The sequence below is a fragment of the Panthera onca genome, chromosome E1 (assembly GCF_046562875.1).
Source record: "Panthera onca isolate mPanOnc1 chromosome E1, mPanOnc1 haplotype 2, whole genome shotgun sequence".
In the NCBI taxonomy this organism is placed as follows: Eukaryota; Metazoa; Chordata; class Mammalia; order Carnivora; family Felidae; genus Panthera; species Panthera onca.
The window spans coordinates 52,691,304-52,705,960 of NC_138352.1; the positions used below are offsets into that span (position 1 = coordinate 52,691,304).

General features: G+C 45.2%; 1 protein-coding gene across 2 annotated transcripts in view; it reads left to right on the forward strand.

Annotated features, from left to right (window-relative positions):
* Positions 1 to 4,082: 4,082 nt before the first annotated feature.
* SPOP (speckle type BTB/POZ protein) overlaps positions 4,083 to 14,657 on the forward strand; it is a 68,041-nt gene continuing 57,466 nt past the window's right edge. Inside the window, exon 1 of one of the 2 annotated variants that reach the window (XM_078437285.2) lies at positions 4,083 to 4,284. The gene's annotated coding sequence lies outside the window, so the exon portion shown is untranslated. The remainder of the gene's footprint in view (positions 4,285 to 14,657) is intronic. The other variant, XM_078437282.2, reaches the window with a different exon arrangement.

Here is a 14,657-nt window from a genome sequence, read left to right on the forward strand (position 1 = left end):
TGGATAACGTCGGTGAGAAGGAGTGCTAGCCACAACACCATGGATGCCATGACAGCAAGGCCTTTCTTCACGGCTCCCCATGGTGATCAGGGCCCAGGACGTTGACCAGGATCGGCCAACAAGGTGGCTACCACCTGGGTTTTGGGTTTGCAGCAGGAGGCACGAAGACGAAAGAAGTTTAAGCAGCAGCAGAAGCCATAAGCCTGGCGGTGGCACTTTGTGGCCGTGCCCAGCCGTGGGACCTCTGGCCGCAGTGTCCTGCTGAGGAAACTTGTTCTTCTTCCACAAGCCTTTGGTTTTCAGCCGGGTTTCCAAATCTGATTCTTCAGCTCTTGTCAGTTCTGGAGGCCAGAGGTATTTCTCCAGTAACTTCCAGTTTGGAAGTTGGTACATGTCTGGCAACCAGAGACCCTGACCCATCTGTGAGGAAACAGATTCGAAGGCCAAAGAGCTTGTGCAGGGACCCCAGCTAACAAGTAGCAATGTTCTGGCTGAGAAATCGGTGCTGTTTCCTTGATTCCATGCTTCCCAAAGAATTGGAAAGAGTTGGAGAGAGGAATGAGCGTCGTGTATGGGTCAGAGCAGGGCTTGAAGACCGGCACCTATATGAACACTTACCCCCCCCAAACCCACATTCAGTAACACCCATGAATGAGTGTATCTGCTCTATGCCAGGGACTCTGCTATGTTCAAATAGTATTTCAGTTAATCCTCAGATGGGGGACATTATTTTCTCCACTGGGTGGATAAACTGAGGCTGGCAGGGGTTTGTATTATAATAAGTGTTAGTGTTGGGTGTGAACTGGGGTCTCCAGACAAGGAGGCTGGAGCTCATTCATTAAGCCACAGCTCCCTTGCTGTGACATTTACTCAATCAATCGATATTTTCTCCACTGCCGATTTTCCATTAACCCCACTGTGGCCCCAGCACGACCTCATCAACGTGTTCTTGATGGCATGCTTCCTTGCGTGTGGTCTTAACCCTGGGTCCCAGAGTGTTATCATCTGTCTCTGTTCCTTTAGACTGGGAGCCTCCAGAGCACAGGGCCATGCCTCCCCACTAAGGATATTCCTTCCTGAACATACGTCTCTGATGTCCATGCGGGGCTCCGCCATGGCAGGCCACCGGCCTGGGGTCCGTTGACTGGCCAACCAAATCACTGTATCCAGAGGAGAGAAGGACTTCCTCTTGCTACAGCGCTCACAACACTGTAAGATGCGAGTTTGTCCTCCTCTTCTGTTCAGCCCTGCCTACCCCCACCTCCCTTACAGCTTCAAGGGAAATCATGAGCTGAAGATCTTCATTGGCAGAATAAATACCAGATGTCTTGCAGTCTTCTGAGGCAGAGCCCTTGCCCAGACCTGGCTCCTGATGGCCAATGAATACGCTGTCATTTGTGTCTTGGAATTAAGAAAACTGAGTTCGGCATGTTTCCTACCATCACAAGGAGCAGTGAATTGATTCGGTGCCATCGTAAGCTTGATGGTTGTTGCATAGATAAAGCCCTCATTAAGTCCCTCAAGAGAAGAAAAGAATTTTATTTTGAAGATAGAGGAGTTGGGGGGGGGGGTGCTTCTTGCTTGTCAGCAGTTATAACAACAAAACAGTAAATGGAGGAAATAATTAAATAACCGCACTTTCCCCCCCACCCCACCCCCCTATACCTCGTCAAGGGGCTGGGTTAGTTTTTAATTAGTGCTTCGTTTTCAATAAATCTGTATCTGTACGTGGTGCTGATTCTTTCCTGGATAAGGGAAAGATAATAATGAGAATCCTATTTTTCAGTCCCACACTAAAGGGATGCCTAGTATATTTAATCATGCTGTAGAAATCCTGGCAGCTTTCTCTGAGCCCAGCCTCTGCTCTAATTACATTTCTAGATTTTAGTAAATTGAAAGGGAAAATGTAGGAACAAAATAATTAAAACCGAAGAGGAAGTGCATATTAAAAAGGAGAAGCTGTTTAAAATTCTTCCACACGGTGTTTCCAAGGACATCTACAGTCATTTAATCAGATCCACACCAAATCAAAGCCCTTTGTACAGAAGCTGGTGGATCACATCTCAGGTGGGCGGTGTGGTCCCGACAGCAGAATGGGAGCCTCGTTGCACCAGGCTACAGATGGGGATAGGACTCATGTCCTTCCAGATCTCGGGAGGCTCAGGGCCAGCCTGGACAAGCTGCTAGTACAGACTCACTAGCCCCGCGGGGTCTCCTCCCAGGTCCCAGGCAGAAACTGACTATATGACATTGATTAGCCCCAGCTGTAAGGGAGCTAAAGGAGGCTGTCGGTGCCTTCAGTTTCCTTTTTCTGCACCCCTTCCCCCTTCTATGCCTCCCCCTCCGAGGAGTACCCATTTTCTTTCTTCCTTTGTCTGCCTGTGAATCCTGAAGAGAACAGGAAGGGAACAGCCTCAGGGACACCCAGGAGTCAGTTCCTTGAACCCGGTTACTGAGTTACCTGCGGGGCACTCTTGAGTTTTCACCAGCACCAAAAAACCTTGCTGGCTTCAGCCGAAGGAATGAATGTTTGTTGAGGGTGGTGATGAGTGAACTCAGCCTAATAGGTGACACAAGCTCTTTCTGTTTCAAGCAAGGGAGGCCCAGTGGCTCACAGCCCTGCGGAATTGAGGACCTCCGTCTCTTGATCATGTCTGAAATACAGTCGGAGCAAGTTCTGGGAGCTTGGAGTGCTTTGTGGGTGATTCCTAGGACGGTTGAAGCTGGGGGACTGTGGGGCGTGCTTGTGTACTTGAAAGTGGAAAGCCTGGCAACTGTCAGGGGTTTCTTTCCAACCCCCCCCCCCCCCCCCCCCAAAGCTCTGCTCACGGGCTCCCAGCCTTCCCTAATGAATGGACACACCAGCCACCTGGCACCGGGGCACATGTGGCAGGAAACAAGCGAGCACGGTCTCCTGGAGACAGTCCCACGGCAGCAAAGCTTCCGGAAGCTGTTCCCAAGGCAGGGCCCACGCCTTATCACCCCACGACCTGCAGGTTCACCTGGTTGCTCTTTTGGGTTCAATGCCTCTGGCATTTGAGTGTGTGTGTGTGTGATGATACTATCTCAGTGTGGAAAAGAGACAATCCCCGCTCCGGGTTACCTGGCTGGATTCAGGAAGAACAATTTTTGAAAGTTTAAGCTAAAGGAAAGAATTGGGGCAATAACAAATATCCCGTCATGGACCTTACCACTCTAACGTGGAGAGGACTTTTTTTCTCCAGGGCCAAGAGGCTGAGGATTTTTTTCTTTTCTTTTTTTTATATTTCTTTATTTTTGAGAGACAGAGTGAGAGTGGGGGAGGGGCAGAGAGAGAGGGAGACGCAGGATTGGAAGCAGGCTCCAGGCTCCGCCCGGGGCTCGGGGCTCGAACCCACAGACCGTGAGATCATGACCTGAGCCGAAACCGGACGCTCAACCGACTGAGCCACCCAGGCGCCCCAAGGCTTTTTTTCTTTTAGTCAACTCAAGAGTCGTTGATGGCCCTTGGGAGCTAGGATGTGGGGCCCACTGGGGACCCAGGTGTCCAAGACAACAAACTGTCATTGAATCTGCTTCCTTTCAGTTAAGCCACCTAATATGCCTGCCTTCCCCCAAAAGCATGGTCCCTCTTGATCGTTTCCAAAGGCCAAAATGTAAAAAGCTACTTAAAAGTCTTCAGCATTGTCCTAAAGTCCAAAGGCGATTTTACTGACACAAAGTTGGTTGGAAAAAGTGAGGGAACGCAAGTTACGCTTGTTGCTGATCCATAAACTGGTTGCAAATACACGTCGCTATTGTTAAGGGCCTTTCTTGTTACGCTGCCCACCCTGATCCCCCGTTGCTAAGCCTCTATTTGGTCCTCGCACCTCCGCGCAGCCCGCCGCGCCGGGCACCACGTCACCCCCTCCGAGTTCCCGCCTCTTTCTTGTCAGGCCCCTCCTTCTCCTCAGATCCCCCCCCCCCCCCCCCCCGGCCCTGGGGAGACGTCGGGACGCATGCGCAAGAGGGGAGGTAGGCGGAGTCTTGAGGAAGAGGGAGGAGGGGCAGGAGAACGCAGGGAGGGGAGAAGAGGGGCGGAGGCCGCGCGGGGTGGGGCCCGGCGGGTACGCGCTCGCTGCGTCGACGTGCTGACGCCATGACGCCCCGGCCGGTGTGTGTCGGTGTGTGTGTGTGTGTGTGAGTGTGCGCGCTCCGAGTGTGTGTGTATTTGTGTATCGGCGGTCCCGCAGGTCCCGGATGTTGCGGACAGTATGAAGCGAGCGCAGGGGGACGGGGACCAGCAGCTGTCGCCGCCGCTCTCAGGTGAGTGGGGGGAGGAGAGTCAAGGGAGAGGGTTGTCCTGTCGGAGTGGGGGGGGCGCCTCCCTTAAGAGGTGACTGACCCCCCACTACCCCCCCCCCCCCCCCCCCCCCCCCCCCGCCACACATATACTCTTCTCTGTCCCATATCCCACATCCTGGGTTACGTGGCCTGGGAATGCCAGAGCCTAATCAGCCGTTCCTTCTCCCAATCCCAAGCATTCAGGAGACACAAACGCGCCCCCTGCCTTCAGCGCCCCCCCCCCCCCCCCCATCATTTTCCCAGCCCCATCCCCCTTGCCAAATAGTGAGCTGTCGCCTGCGGCGAGATGGGTGACTGCGCATGCGCGAGTGTGAACGAGCTAGGGGTGCTTGCTCGCTGCCCCCGGGGCGCATGCGCATCGCTGTGTTGCAGGGACCTGCGGGATAAAGAGCCCCTTGACCATGCGCCCGCCTCTTTCCCAGGCAGTGGGCTGCCAGATAGTGAGCCTGTTGCTCCTATCCGAAAGGGAGAGTGTAAATGATTCGAGGGACTTACTGACAAAGCACTATTCGCATCTGGTGTTGCCCTAGAGACTCCCAGGCTACAAACGCCTTCCAGAGCCAACCGTGCCCCACGCTGACCTTTCTTTTGAAACTGTCACTGCAACTTCTAGTTCCAGCATTGCTTCCCCCCCCCCCCGCCCCCACCATCGTCATGTTGTACCTGTAATACAAACATCCCCTAAACTTACGAGTAGGTGCCTCAACCCATTCAGTTATTCTGGCAGGGGATTTTGGTAGCCTTTCTTAGGAGGACTAAGGGTCACAGAAAAGAAAGTAAGGGTGACTGCCTTTTAGTAAAATTCTTAATTATTTGCATAGAACTAGATAAAGATAGAGATAAAGAGAACACAATGTAAGGGTTGGAACAATAACTGTAAATCAAGACATCAGGGTTCTCTCATCTCTAGCCCTCCCAGTTCGTGTGACCTATTTGCCTCTTTTTTTTTTTTTTTTTTTTTTGGTATAAGATCTTCCTTTAAAAAAAAAAGGATCTTCCTTAGCGCTTTCGTTTTAGCTGTACATTATTGATGCTCTGTGAACATCGCATGAAAACAAAAGTGATCGGAACCTACTAGTGGACGATAACTTACCCAGCGGAGGTTTTAACTTTAAGCAGTGGGAGTGATAGTTCTTGCACATTTGCAAAAACAAAGAGCCACATAAAACAAGGAACTCAGGAATATTTCAGTGATCTAGGACCTAGGTATTCGGTTGTCAGATTATTCACGGTCCTTAATTTGCTGCCGTGTTGCCACTCGTGGCTACTTTGCTGCTGCTTACCTTTGCCCTCAGAACAGGGCGAGGAAATGGTAAACTCTTAAAAGTAGAAGGTTTGCTGAGTAGCATTGAAATGAATAGCTGACTTGTTGGGAGGGGGCGGCTTTTTTGTGTTTTCTCAGTTACCTTTGCCAACCCTGTTTCCTATCTGGATAACGGGATGGATAGGGTATGTTAGTAAGCCTTATTTTCTATTTTCGTTCCTTTGTTTTCTTTCTTTGGTATTCTGTCAAGGCTTTTTTCAGCTGCCATTCTTAACTGCAGGACCTTATGTTTTGGGGCCTCAGTGTGTATATATTTTTTTCACTTCTCCTTTTAACTCTGGCCTTTGCATGGTTCAGTTGTCTTTTGTGCTGTTTTCTGTTGCCATAGTTACAGTGGGACCCAAGGGACGACACAGAGGAAGCACAGGAATTTGGGGGGCATAACTCATGCTGTTTCCAGGAAAGAGCTGGAGACTCATCTTCTATTTCTTGTGTGAAGAATGAGGGGTATAAGTTCTTGTGATCGCTGCACACTTAGGGTGAGGGTGGTTGTTTGCATTGGCACTTTGGTGACTTCCGTCAGAGCTCTTCATAGTGGTTAGTGTACTGGGAGATGTTCGATGTCGTCTGTGTCCCGACTTGCATCAGGTTTTGGTAAAAACCTTGAAACAAAACTATGGGGGTAGTAGGTAGGTATCCATCCCTCAGGAGGCGTCTGTCCTCTCTGATGCTTTGTGTTTATCTGGAAACATTTCATCTGGTTGAATTTACTGAAGCCCTGTTTAACATTTTTGTGGAACGAAGGCATGATTGCTCTTAGGATTAAGAGGAGCATCATTAATTAATTTGCATTGGTGCAGAGCCGTGTTTCCAAATGCTATGTAAAATGGGTAACGTACACATGAAACGAAACTCAAAAGGTACCTAGAGGGTGAAGAATCTTCCTTCTCCTGCCCTCTTTTCATCTGTCTAGTTAAACTCACCCCCACCCCTCCCCCAAGGAAACTGTTGTTACCTGTGTCTTGTTTACCCTTCCAGAGATAGTCATGGCCTTCAAAAGCATACACAACTATGTACTGTTTGAAGTTCCTGATTTTATTTACCGTTTTACACAAATGGTAAGACACTATAGCCATTATTCTGCATTTTGCTTTTTTTACTTTGTATATCTTGGCCATCATTCCATAGAGCAATAGAGTACCTCTTTCCGTTTTGAAAGATGACAGATACTCCCTTGTGTAGATGTACCATCATTCAGTCAGCTCTTATTGTGGGATACTTAGGCTGTTTCCAGGGCTACAGTTAAGTCTTTGTATGTGCTTTTTGTGTACATGGGTATCTTTTGGGTGAATCCCTAGCAGAAGTGCTGGATCAGAGGATATGTGCATTTTTAATGTTGTTAGATACTGCTGAATGACTCACCATAGAGGTTGTACGAATTTATATTCCTGCCAGCAGTGAGTCTGCCTCTTTCCTCACCAGCACTGTTATCAACATTTTTTTTTTTTTTTCCTTTGTGCAGTCTTTTAGCTAAGATTTCAAGTTCCTCATGTAGCTTGTTAAGCCTTATTACACCCAGGAGTTGTGGATACATAACCGTGGCCGTTTTTGCAGATGGGAGTGGCCGGGGAAGATACTGTTCGACTGAAGAGTCATGTCATGAGAATAAAGTCATGTGCCTGGATAACACGGCATGTCCATGACACCGCTTGGAAGACGTGTACAACCTCTACTTCCTTTCATTCTTAGGTGCTGGTTTCTTTTTGCAAAATTCTGTAAGCCCATAAGTGATGTTCCATGATCTTTTGATAGCTTTGACTCAAAATTGTTTGTAGAGGCGAACTACCATTGTGTTGAGGAGTTGAAAAGCTAACCCAGTTAGTTAAAGGTACTTTACCAAGTGCCTTCACAAAATACCGGTACTAACTGTTTTTAACTGTTGGTTTATTTAAATAAATAAACTGTTGGTTTATTTATTTTTGAAAGCGGGAGGGGAAGGGGCAGAGAAGGAGGGAGAGCGAATCCCAAGCAGGCTTCTTGCTGTCAGCGCAGAGCCCGACGCGGGGCTCAAACTCCCAAACCGTGAGATCATGATGTGAGCTGAAACCCAGAGTCGGATGCTTAACCGACTGAGCTGCCCTGCCGCCCCGGGTACTGGTACTTTTTAAAAGTCTGCTGATTGCAGATACTTCACTGTGAGCTGTGAGGAAATAGAAGCGAATTTAAAAATGTCTGTGCCTGAAGGAGCTCATGGTCTTGGAAAATCAAATCTACTAAGTATGTGAAATAGTAAGGGAACAGTTAGAATGGGAACAGTAATACACTGTGTTCCATGTTTAAAAAAATTTTTTTTTTAACGTTTTTATTTATTTTTGAGACAGAGAGAGACAGAGCATGAACAGGGGAGGGTCAACGAGAGGGAGACACAGAATCCGAAACAGGCTCCAGGCTCTGAGCTGTCAGCACAGAGCCCGACGCGGGGCTCGAACTCACGGACCGCGAGATCATGACCTGAGCCGAAGTCGGCCGCTTAACCGACTGAGCCACCCAGGCGCCCCCACTGTGTTCCATGTTGAGAGGACTTTGTAAAAGAGCGATTAGAGGAGAATTCCTTTGGGAGGCCTTCCTGGAGGAAGCGCATTTTGAGCCCTCTCCCTCCCCTCCTTTTACAACTGTTTATGTAAAAAAATTTACACGTACAGAAAAAGTCAAAGAATAGTACAATGATCACCTTTATACTTATTATACCCTAGATTCCACAGTTCATTTTGCTGTATTGGCTTTATGTATGTGTGTGCATGTGCCTTTATATATATAATAATATAAATTTTTATTTTGCAGATATCATGACATCCTAATACTTTTGTACTTTAAATGCTTTAGATGCATTTTCTTAAGGAGACCGTTTACCTAATTGTTCTTAAGATATATTGTCACAGATAAGGCAATTAACGGTAATTTCCTAAAACCGTCTAATACCCAGTTAATGTTTAGATTTTCCTGGTTGTCTTGAAGATGACACTTTTTAGCTGTTGGTATTTTTTTCTGCAAACACGTATCTTTAGTCTTTTTACATCTCCAATAGTTTGTTTACAAGCTACAAGAAATTGCCTTTGTGAAGAGACCAGGCCGTTTCCTGGGATTGTTTCCTCACAGTTTCATTTAATTTGCACCTGTATCATGTATTTCCTACAAACTGGCATTGAAGTCTAAGACGTGGTTAGATGCATATTAAACACTTTGGGTAAGAATTCTTCGTAGGTGTTGCTCTGTACCTCCTATTAGGTCATGATAAGAGAAACATAATGTCATAATATTGCATTATTAATGATGATGAGTTTATTTTATCATTTCTTTAAGATGATAAATACCAGATCTCCAGTGTAGACATTTTTTCCCCTTTGTAGTTAGTCGTCTGTAGAGTGATATTTTGGAGCCATACTGTTCCACTTCTCCAGCAGTCTTTCACTTAATGATAATGATCCTTGTTTGGACCAGTTATTTCTTTGGTTGCTGCAAAATGCTGATTTTCTCATTCTATTCCTTTTACATTGATTAGCCTTCAATCTTTCCCTCAGCAGTTAGAAATATAGTTTCTACCAAAAGTTAGGTAAATTCTTATTTTCCCTTTAACAATTTCCTGAGTAACAAGGTGGTATAATAATCACCTCTAATGGTGGCAAGTGATTTGTTTCTTTTTCTAGCTTTCTTTACTCTAGTATCATTATAAATGCATGGACTTTAATTTATTTCTACATGTTACTGACAATTATAGGCATTTCTTGGTGCTCAAAATGTTCCATATTCGCCCTGTGGGAACCTTTTAAGCTTGGTGGATGAGTGCCTCCTTGCCCTCTAGTCCAAGAAGTTCCTGCCTCACTTTGTGTTTTTTCCTGTCCCAGTTGTGGAGCCCTCATCTTCTGTGTGCATGCGTGTGCGCGCACGTGTTTATGTGATATACGTATGTGTGTGTACATACATACCCATATATAGGATATATGTATCTCACATTTTTTCCCTTCTATTATGTTGTTCATCTCCCTATAGAGCTTCTGAAGCCAAAATCTAAAAGCTGCAGATGCCTTTATTTTAATACAATGCACCTAGTGTTTGAATCACTTCTGTGCCACTGACATTGCTGGATTCTGGCTCTTAGACCTTTGTCTTGAATGCACTTCGTGAAAAACAGGTAGTACCTCTGAAGACCGCATTTCTTCTCCCCACCTCCCCAGTATAAGGTTAGCTGTAGCAGAGACTGGGGATTTCTTCTCCGATGAGCAACCTTGCTTTTTCCCCCCGAGATGAAAGGTACACAAAATGGAATTTAGAGACCGAACTTGTACTTGCGAGCTTTCTTGGAGATGTGGGGTTTTGAGTGTCCCATTAAAGCATCTTTGTGTAGATATACACAAGTATGTGTTTGTCTTTCCTCCCTTTTCCTCATTTATACGTTCCTCTGCACAGTTGGAGCGTTATGTAAGATTATGCTGTGATAGCATGTTTTTTTTCATTATCACTAGATTTTCATCGTAAAAAAAAGGAATGAGACAAATTGTCCTTAATTAGGGAAATTTTTCAGTTAGGCCATGAACCCTGATATCTAGCTGTTTTAGCTCAAGGTCTGCAACAGCACTGAATCCTGTGGATTTCTGTCATGTAGTGTAGACTCAGGAGAAATGTTTGTACATCCACAGTGTTTTCTTAAAATCCATCACCCTAATGAAGATTAATACAAACAAAAGATACAGTAGAGCTGCATTCTAAAGCCGGTTTTAGGGGCTGGACTAATTCCTGCCTTAGCAGAAAATGCTTTATTAGACTCTTACCATGTGGCAGTATTTTGAGTCATCTTACTGATTTCAAGTCACTCAGAGGCTGACAATAACAGTATTCTGATATTTATCTGAAATCCTTTCCCTTTTTTTTTTTTTAAAACCATCTTGTCGTATTTACTTCCAGACTTAATAAGGTTATTCTCAACCTGGTTTCGTAACAATACTGGCCCCATATTAAATTCTGGTCGTGTACTCAGGGAAGCGCACCTGTTCCTTGTGTTTGTTTTCGGGCACGGTGAATCACTCTGAAAGGCTACACTGACACGTTTGCTGCTAAGATCCAGTGGCTTCTTTTACTTTTGTTTTTGACAAGCTTCCGTCATAGGAAAAAGGATTGTAAAGTATAGCCTCTTCAGGAAACGCTTGGGCCTTCATTCTTACAGCTGTAGTCATGTTTTAATAGAATTGGCAAGAGTTGCCCGGCTGCTCTGTGTGGCAGAGCTGGTCATGCTGCTTTGGGAGAGCCGGATGCAGACAGACCTCAGAGTGGGAGTTAAATGTTCAGACGGTAACCCTTACTTGCCCAGGAAGACCTTTATTCCTGACTGTTGCTGTCTTTCCTTTTTCTTTATATGTTTGTTTATTTATTTTGAGAGAGAGAGAGAGTGCACATGTGCATGCAGGGGAGGGGCAGAGAGAGACGAGGGAGGGAGAGTCCCAAGCAGGCTTTGAGCTGTCAGCGCAGAGTCCGACATGGGGCTCGATCTCACAGACTACGAAATCATGACTTGAGCCAAAATCAAGAGTTGGGTGCCTGCCTCACCGACTGAACCACCCAGGCGTCCCTTGACTCTCTCTTTCTGAGCTTGGCACAGATCTTCCTGCTGTGGCACCAGCTAAATTAAAGAAGGGCTTGCAGTAGTTCTCTGAAAGCCTCTAATCCTTCTCGTCTGTTGCACCTGTCTGCCTGCCTGAAAAAAAGTATATGTAATCATTCATCTTAATTTGAGATTTACATAATTTTTGGTATTTAGAGACAGGTACTCCTTTCTGCTTCTGTCATTTTGACTACTTTAGATGCTTCAGATGAGTAGAATCATGTAGTATTTGTCCTCTTGCAGCGGCTTATTTCCCTTAGCATAGTGTGCTCCAAGGTTCATCCACGTAGTGGCACGTGTGAGAATTTCCTTCCTTTTTAGGGCTGAATAATCCTCCGTCGTACGCATATGCCACATTTTGTTCGTTCATTTGTCTGTCAGCGTTCACTTGCGTTCCTTCCACCTTTTGGCCACTGTGAATCGTGCTGCTGTGAACACGGGTGTCCGGGTGTCTCTGAGATTCTGCTTTCAGTCCTTCTGGGTATATACCCAGAAATGGAGCTGCTGAATCGTATGGTAATTCTATTTTTAATTTCTTGGAGGAACTGCCATACTGCTTAATATAGGGGCCGCACCATTTTGCATTCTTACCAACGGGGCACAGAGGGTTCCCGTGTCTCTACATCCTCACCAACTCTTATTGTCTTCTGGGGTGTTTTTGATCGTAGCCGTCCTAAGGGTATGTTTACATTTTTTTAACTTAATTTTATCCTTTATCGAAACTAAGTTTTAAATTTTAGCAGAGTCAGATTTATTATGTTTTTCCTTTAGCATGTGTGTTTTTTGTGTCTTAAAGGAGGCATCCTCCCCTCTACTGAGATAACACTTAGATCCTGTATTTTCTTCTAAAAGTTTTAAAGTTTCACATTTAGGTTTCTGATCCACCCAGAATTTATTTTGATGTTCGGTGTGAAGTAGGGAACCTAATTTTTTTTTTTTTTTCCATATGGATAACCCTGCAGGAGGGATTTAACTTTTTTTTTCCGTGGGGATAACCCAGTACCTTAGCATCATTTTTTTTTTTTTTTTTTTTTTTTTTTTTTTTTTTTTTTTTACATTTTTTATTTATTTTTGGGACAGAGAGAGACAGAGCATGAACGGGGGAGGGGCAGAGAGAGAGGGAGACACAGAATCGGAAACAGGCTCCAGGCTCCGAGCCATCAGCCCAGAGCCTGACGCGGGGCTCGAACTCACGGACCGTGAGATCGTGACCTGGCTGAAGTCGGACGCTTAACCGACTGCGCCACCCAGGCGCCCCTTAGCATCATTTATTGAATAGTCATGTCTGCTCCTTACTTCTTTGTGATGCCACTTCCGTGCTTCTAATAATATGATGGTTTGTGTCTGCACTCCTTATTCTGTAACATCGGTCTGTTTGCATATCTTGCACTACAAGATTTATTGTTCATATTTAGTCTCCCTGTCTTGTTCTTTTTCTGTTCATCAGCCTCCTTGAAAAACCCTGTCAGGTTGGTATATTTTAATGCAGCCATTTGCTGTCTAAAATACATTGACAGGGGCGCCTGGGTGGCGCAGTCGGTTAAGCGTCCGACTTCAGCCAGGTCACGATCTCACGGTCCGTGAGTTCGAGCCCCGCGTCAGGCTCTGGGCTGATGGCTCAGAGCCTGGAGCCTGTTTCCGATTCTGTGTCTCCCTCTCTCTCTGCCCCTCCCCCGTTCATGCTCTGTCTCTCTCTGTCCCACAAATAAATAAAAAAACGTTGAAAAAAAAAAAAAATACATTGACATAATATATAATAGCCTTCTCCAAAAAAAAAAGAGAAAACAAAAAACAAAAAAAACACAAGCCATCCTTAATCTAGCAGGTGACCATTAAGCTGTCTCTTGTTCTGAATGAGCCTATAATTTCCATTCAAATTTTTGTTTTGTTGGAGTGATTTTCATTTTTGTAAAGCACATGATTTTCAAATGGAGGGAACCTGGTTATAATTTGGTGTCTCAGATAAGAACACCAAGTAAAACACTCTTGGTAACAGTACTGAAGTTCTGTGGTGTTAAGGCTTTCTTGAGCATAAGGAAAAGAAACCTATTTAAAATAACAAGTGAAAGACTTAACCAAAGAAAATAGTTGTCGTAGAATCCAAGGAATCCAAGGAAAGGGGCTGAATCCAGAAGGGGCTGGAACCAAAACTGTTCCAAGGACTTCAGCAATAAGAATGAATGGACTCTAGTGTTCTGCCGTAAGTAGACCTCAGTATCCATGAGGCTTAATTCAGATTCCTGAATGATGTCTGATTTGGTCAATCTAAGGCATGAGTTTCCTTGGGCCAGATGCCTGTCCCAGGTTCGACTCTGGTTGAGGATCGGGGAGGGAAGATTTGGTACAAACAGCAGTTTTGGAGGTGGCCGGAATCAGAGACAGATTCTCTTAGAGCAGTGTTTGCCTAACTTTTTAGTTGCAAGGTTCTATACTTTAAAGAATTTCTGAGGACCCCAAGAGCTTTTGTTTATGTGGTTTATATCTATTGATATTTACCAAACTAGAAATTAAAGTTAAAAACTTTTTTTTTTTTTATTTTTTTTTTATTTATTTTTGGGACAGAGAGAGACAGAGCATGAACGGGGGAGGGTCAGAGAGAGAGGGAGACACAGAATCGGAAACAGGCTCCAGGCTCCGAGCCATCAGCCCAGAGCCTGACGCGGGGCTCGAACTCACGGACCGCGAGATCGTGACCTGGGTGAAGTCGGACGCTTAACCAACTGCGCCACCCAGGCGCCCCAAAGTTAAAAACTTTTTTAAAAAGTTGCTTAAAAAAATCTATTTCACGTTAGCATCAATAATATATTTTTATGAAAAATGACTTCAAAAAATTAGAGGAGTGGTTTTTTTTACACTTTTGCAAATCTCTTAAGTACTGCCTTAACAGAAGATAGATTTTCATATCTACTTGTGTATTTTCAATCTGATGTGATATTTTTTTAATGTTTATTTTTGAGAGAGAGAGAGAGAACGAGCACACATGTGGGAGGGGCAGAGAAGGAGGGAGACAGAGGATCTGAATTAGGCTGTGTGCTGAGAGCAGAGAGCCTCATGTAGGGCTTAAACTCATGAACCATGAGATCATGAGCTGAGCCGAAGTCGGACGCTTAACCAACTGAGCCACCCAGGCACCCCATGATTGATAGTTTTCATTGAAGTATTTGAAGAAAATATAATCACAGGGGATAAATAGTTGGAAAAGGGAGGAGTATTTGCAGACGGTTGTGTATATTCTTCTCTGATACTACACCAAAACTCGACAATTGATAGTTTCTTGTCAGTTAAGTTGTAGTGTGGAATCCGAAATCGTTGATGTTACTGTTACACTAAAGCCCACTGGTCTGTCTTGCCCTTTGAATGGGTTTTTTACCCATTCATGATTTGATAATATGCATTGGTTGTTTGGGAAATACTGAT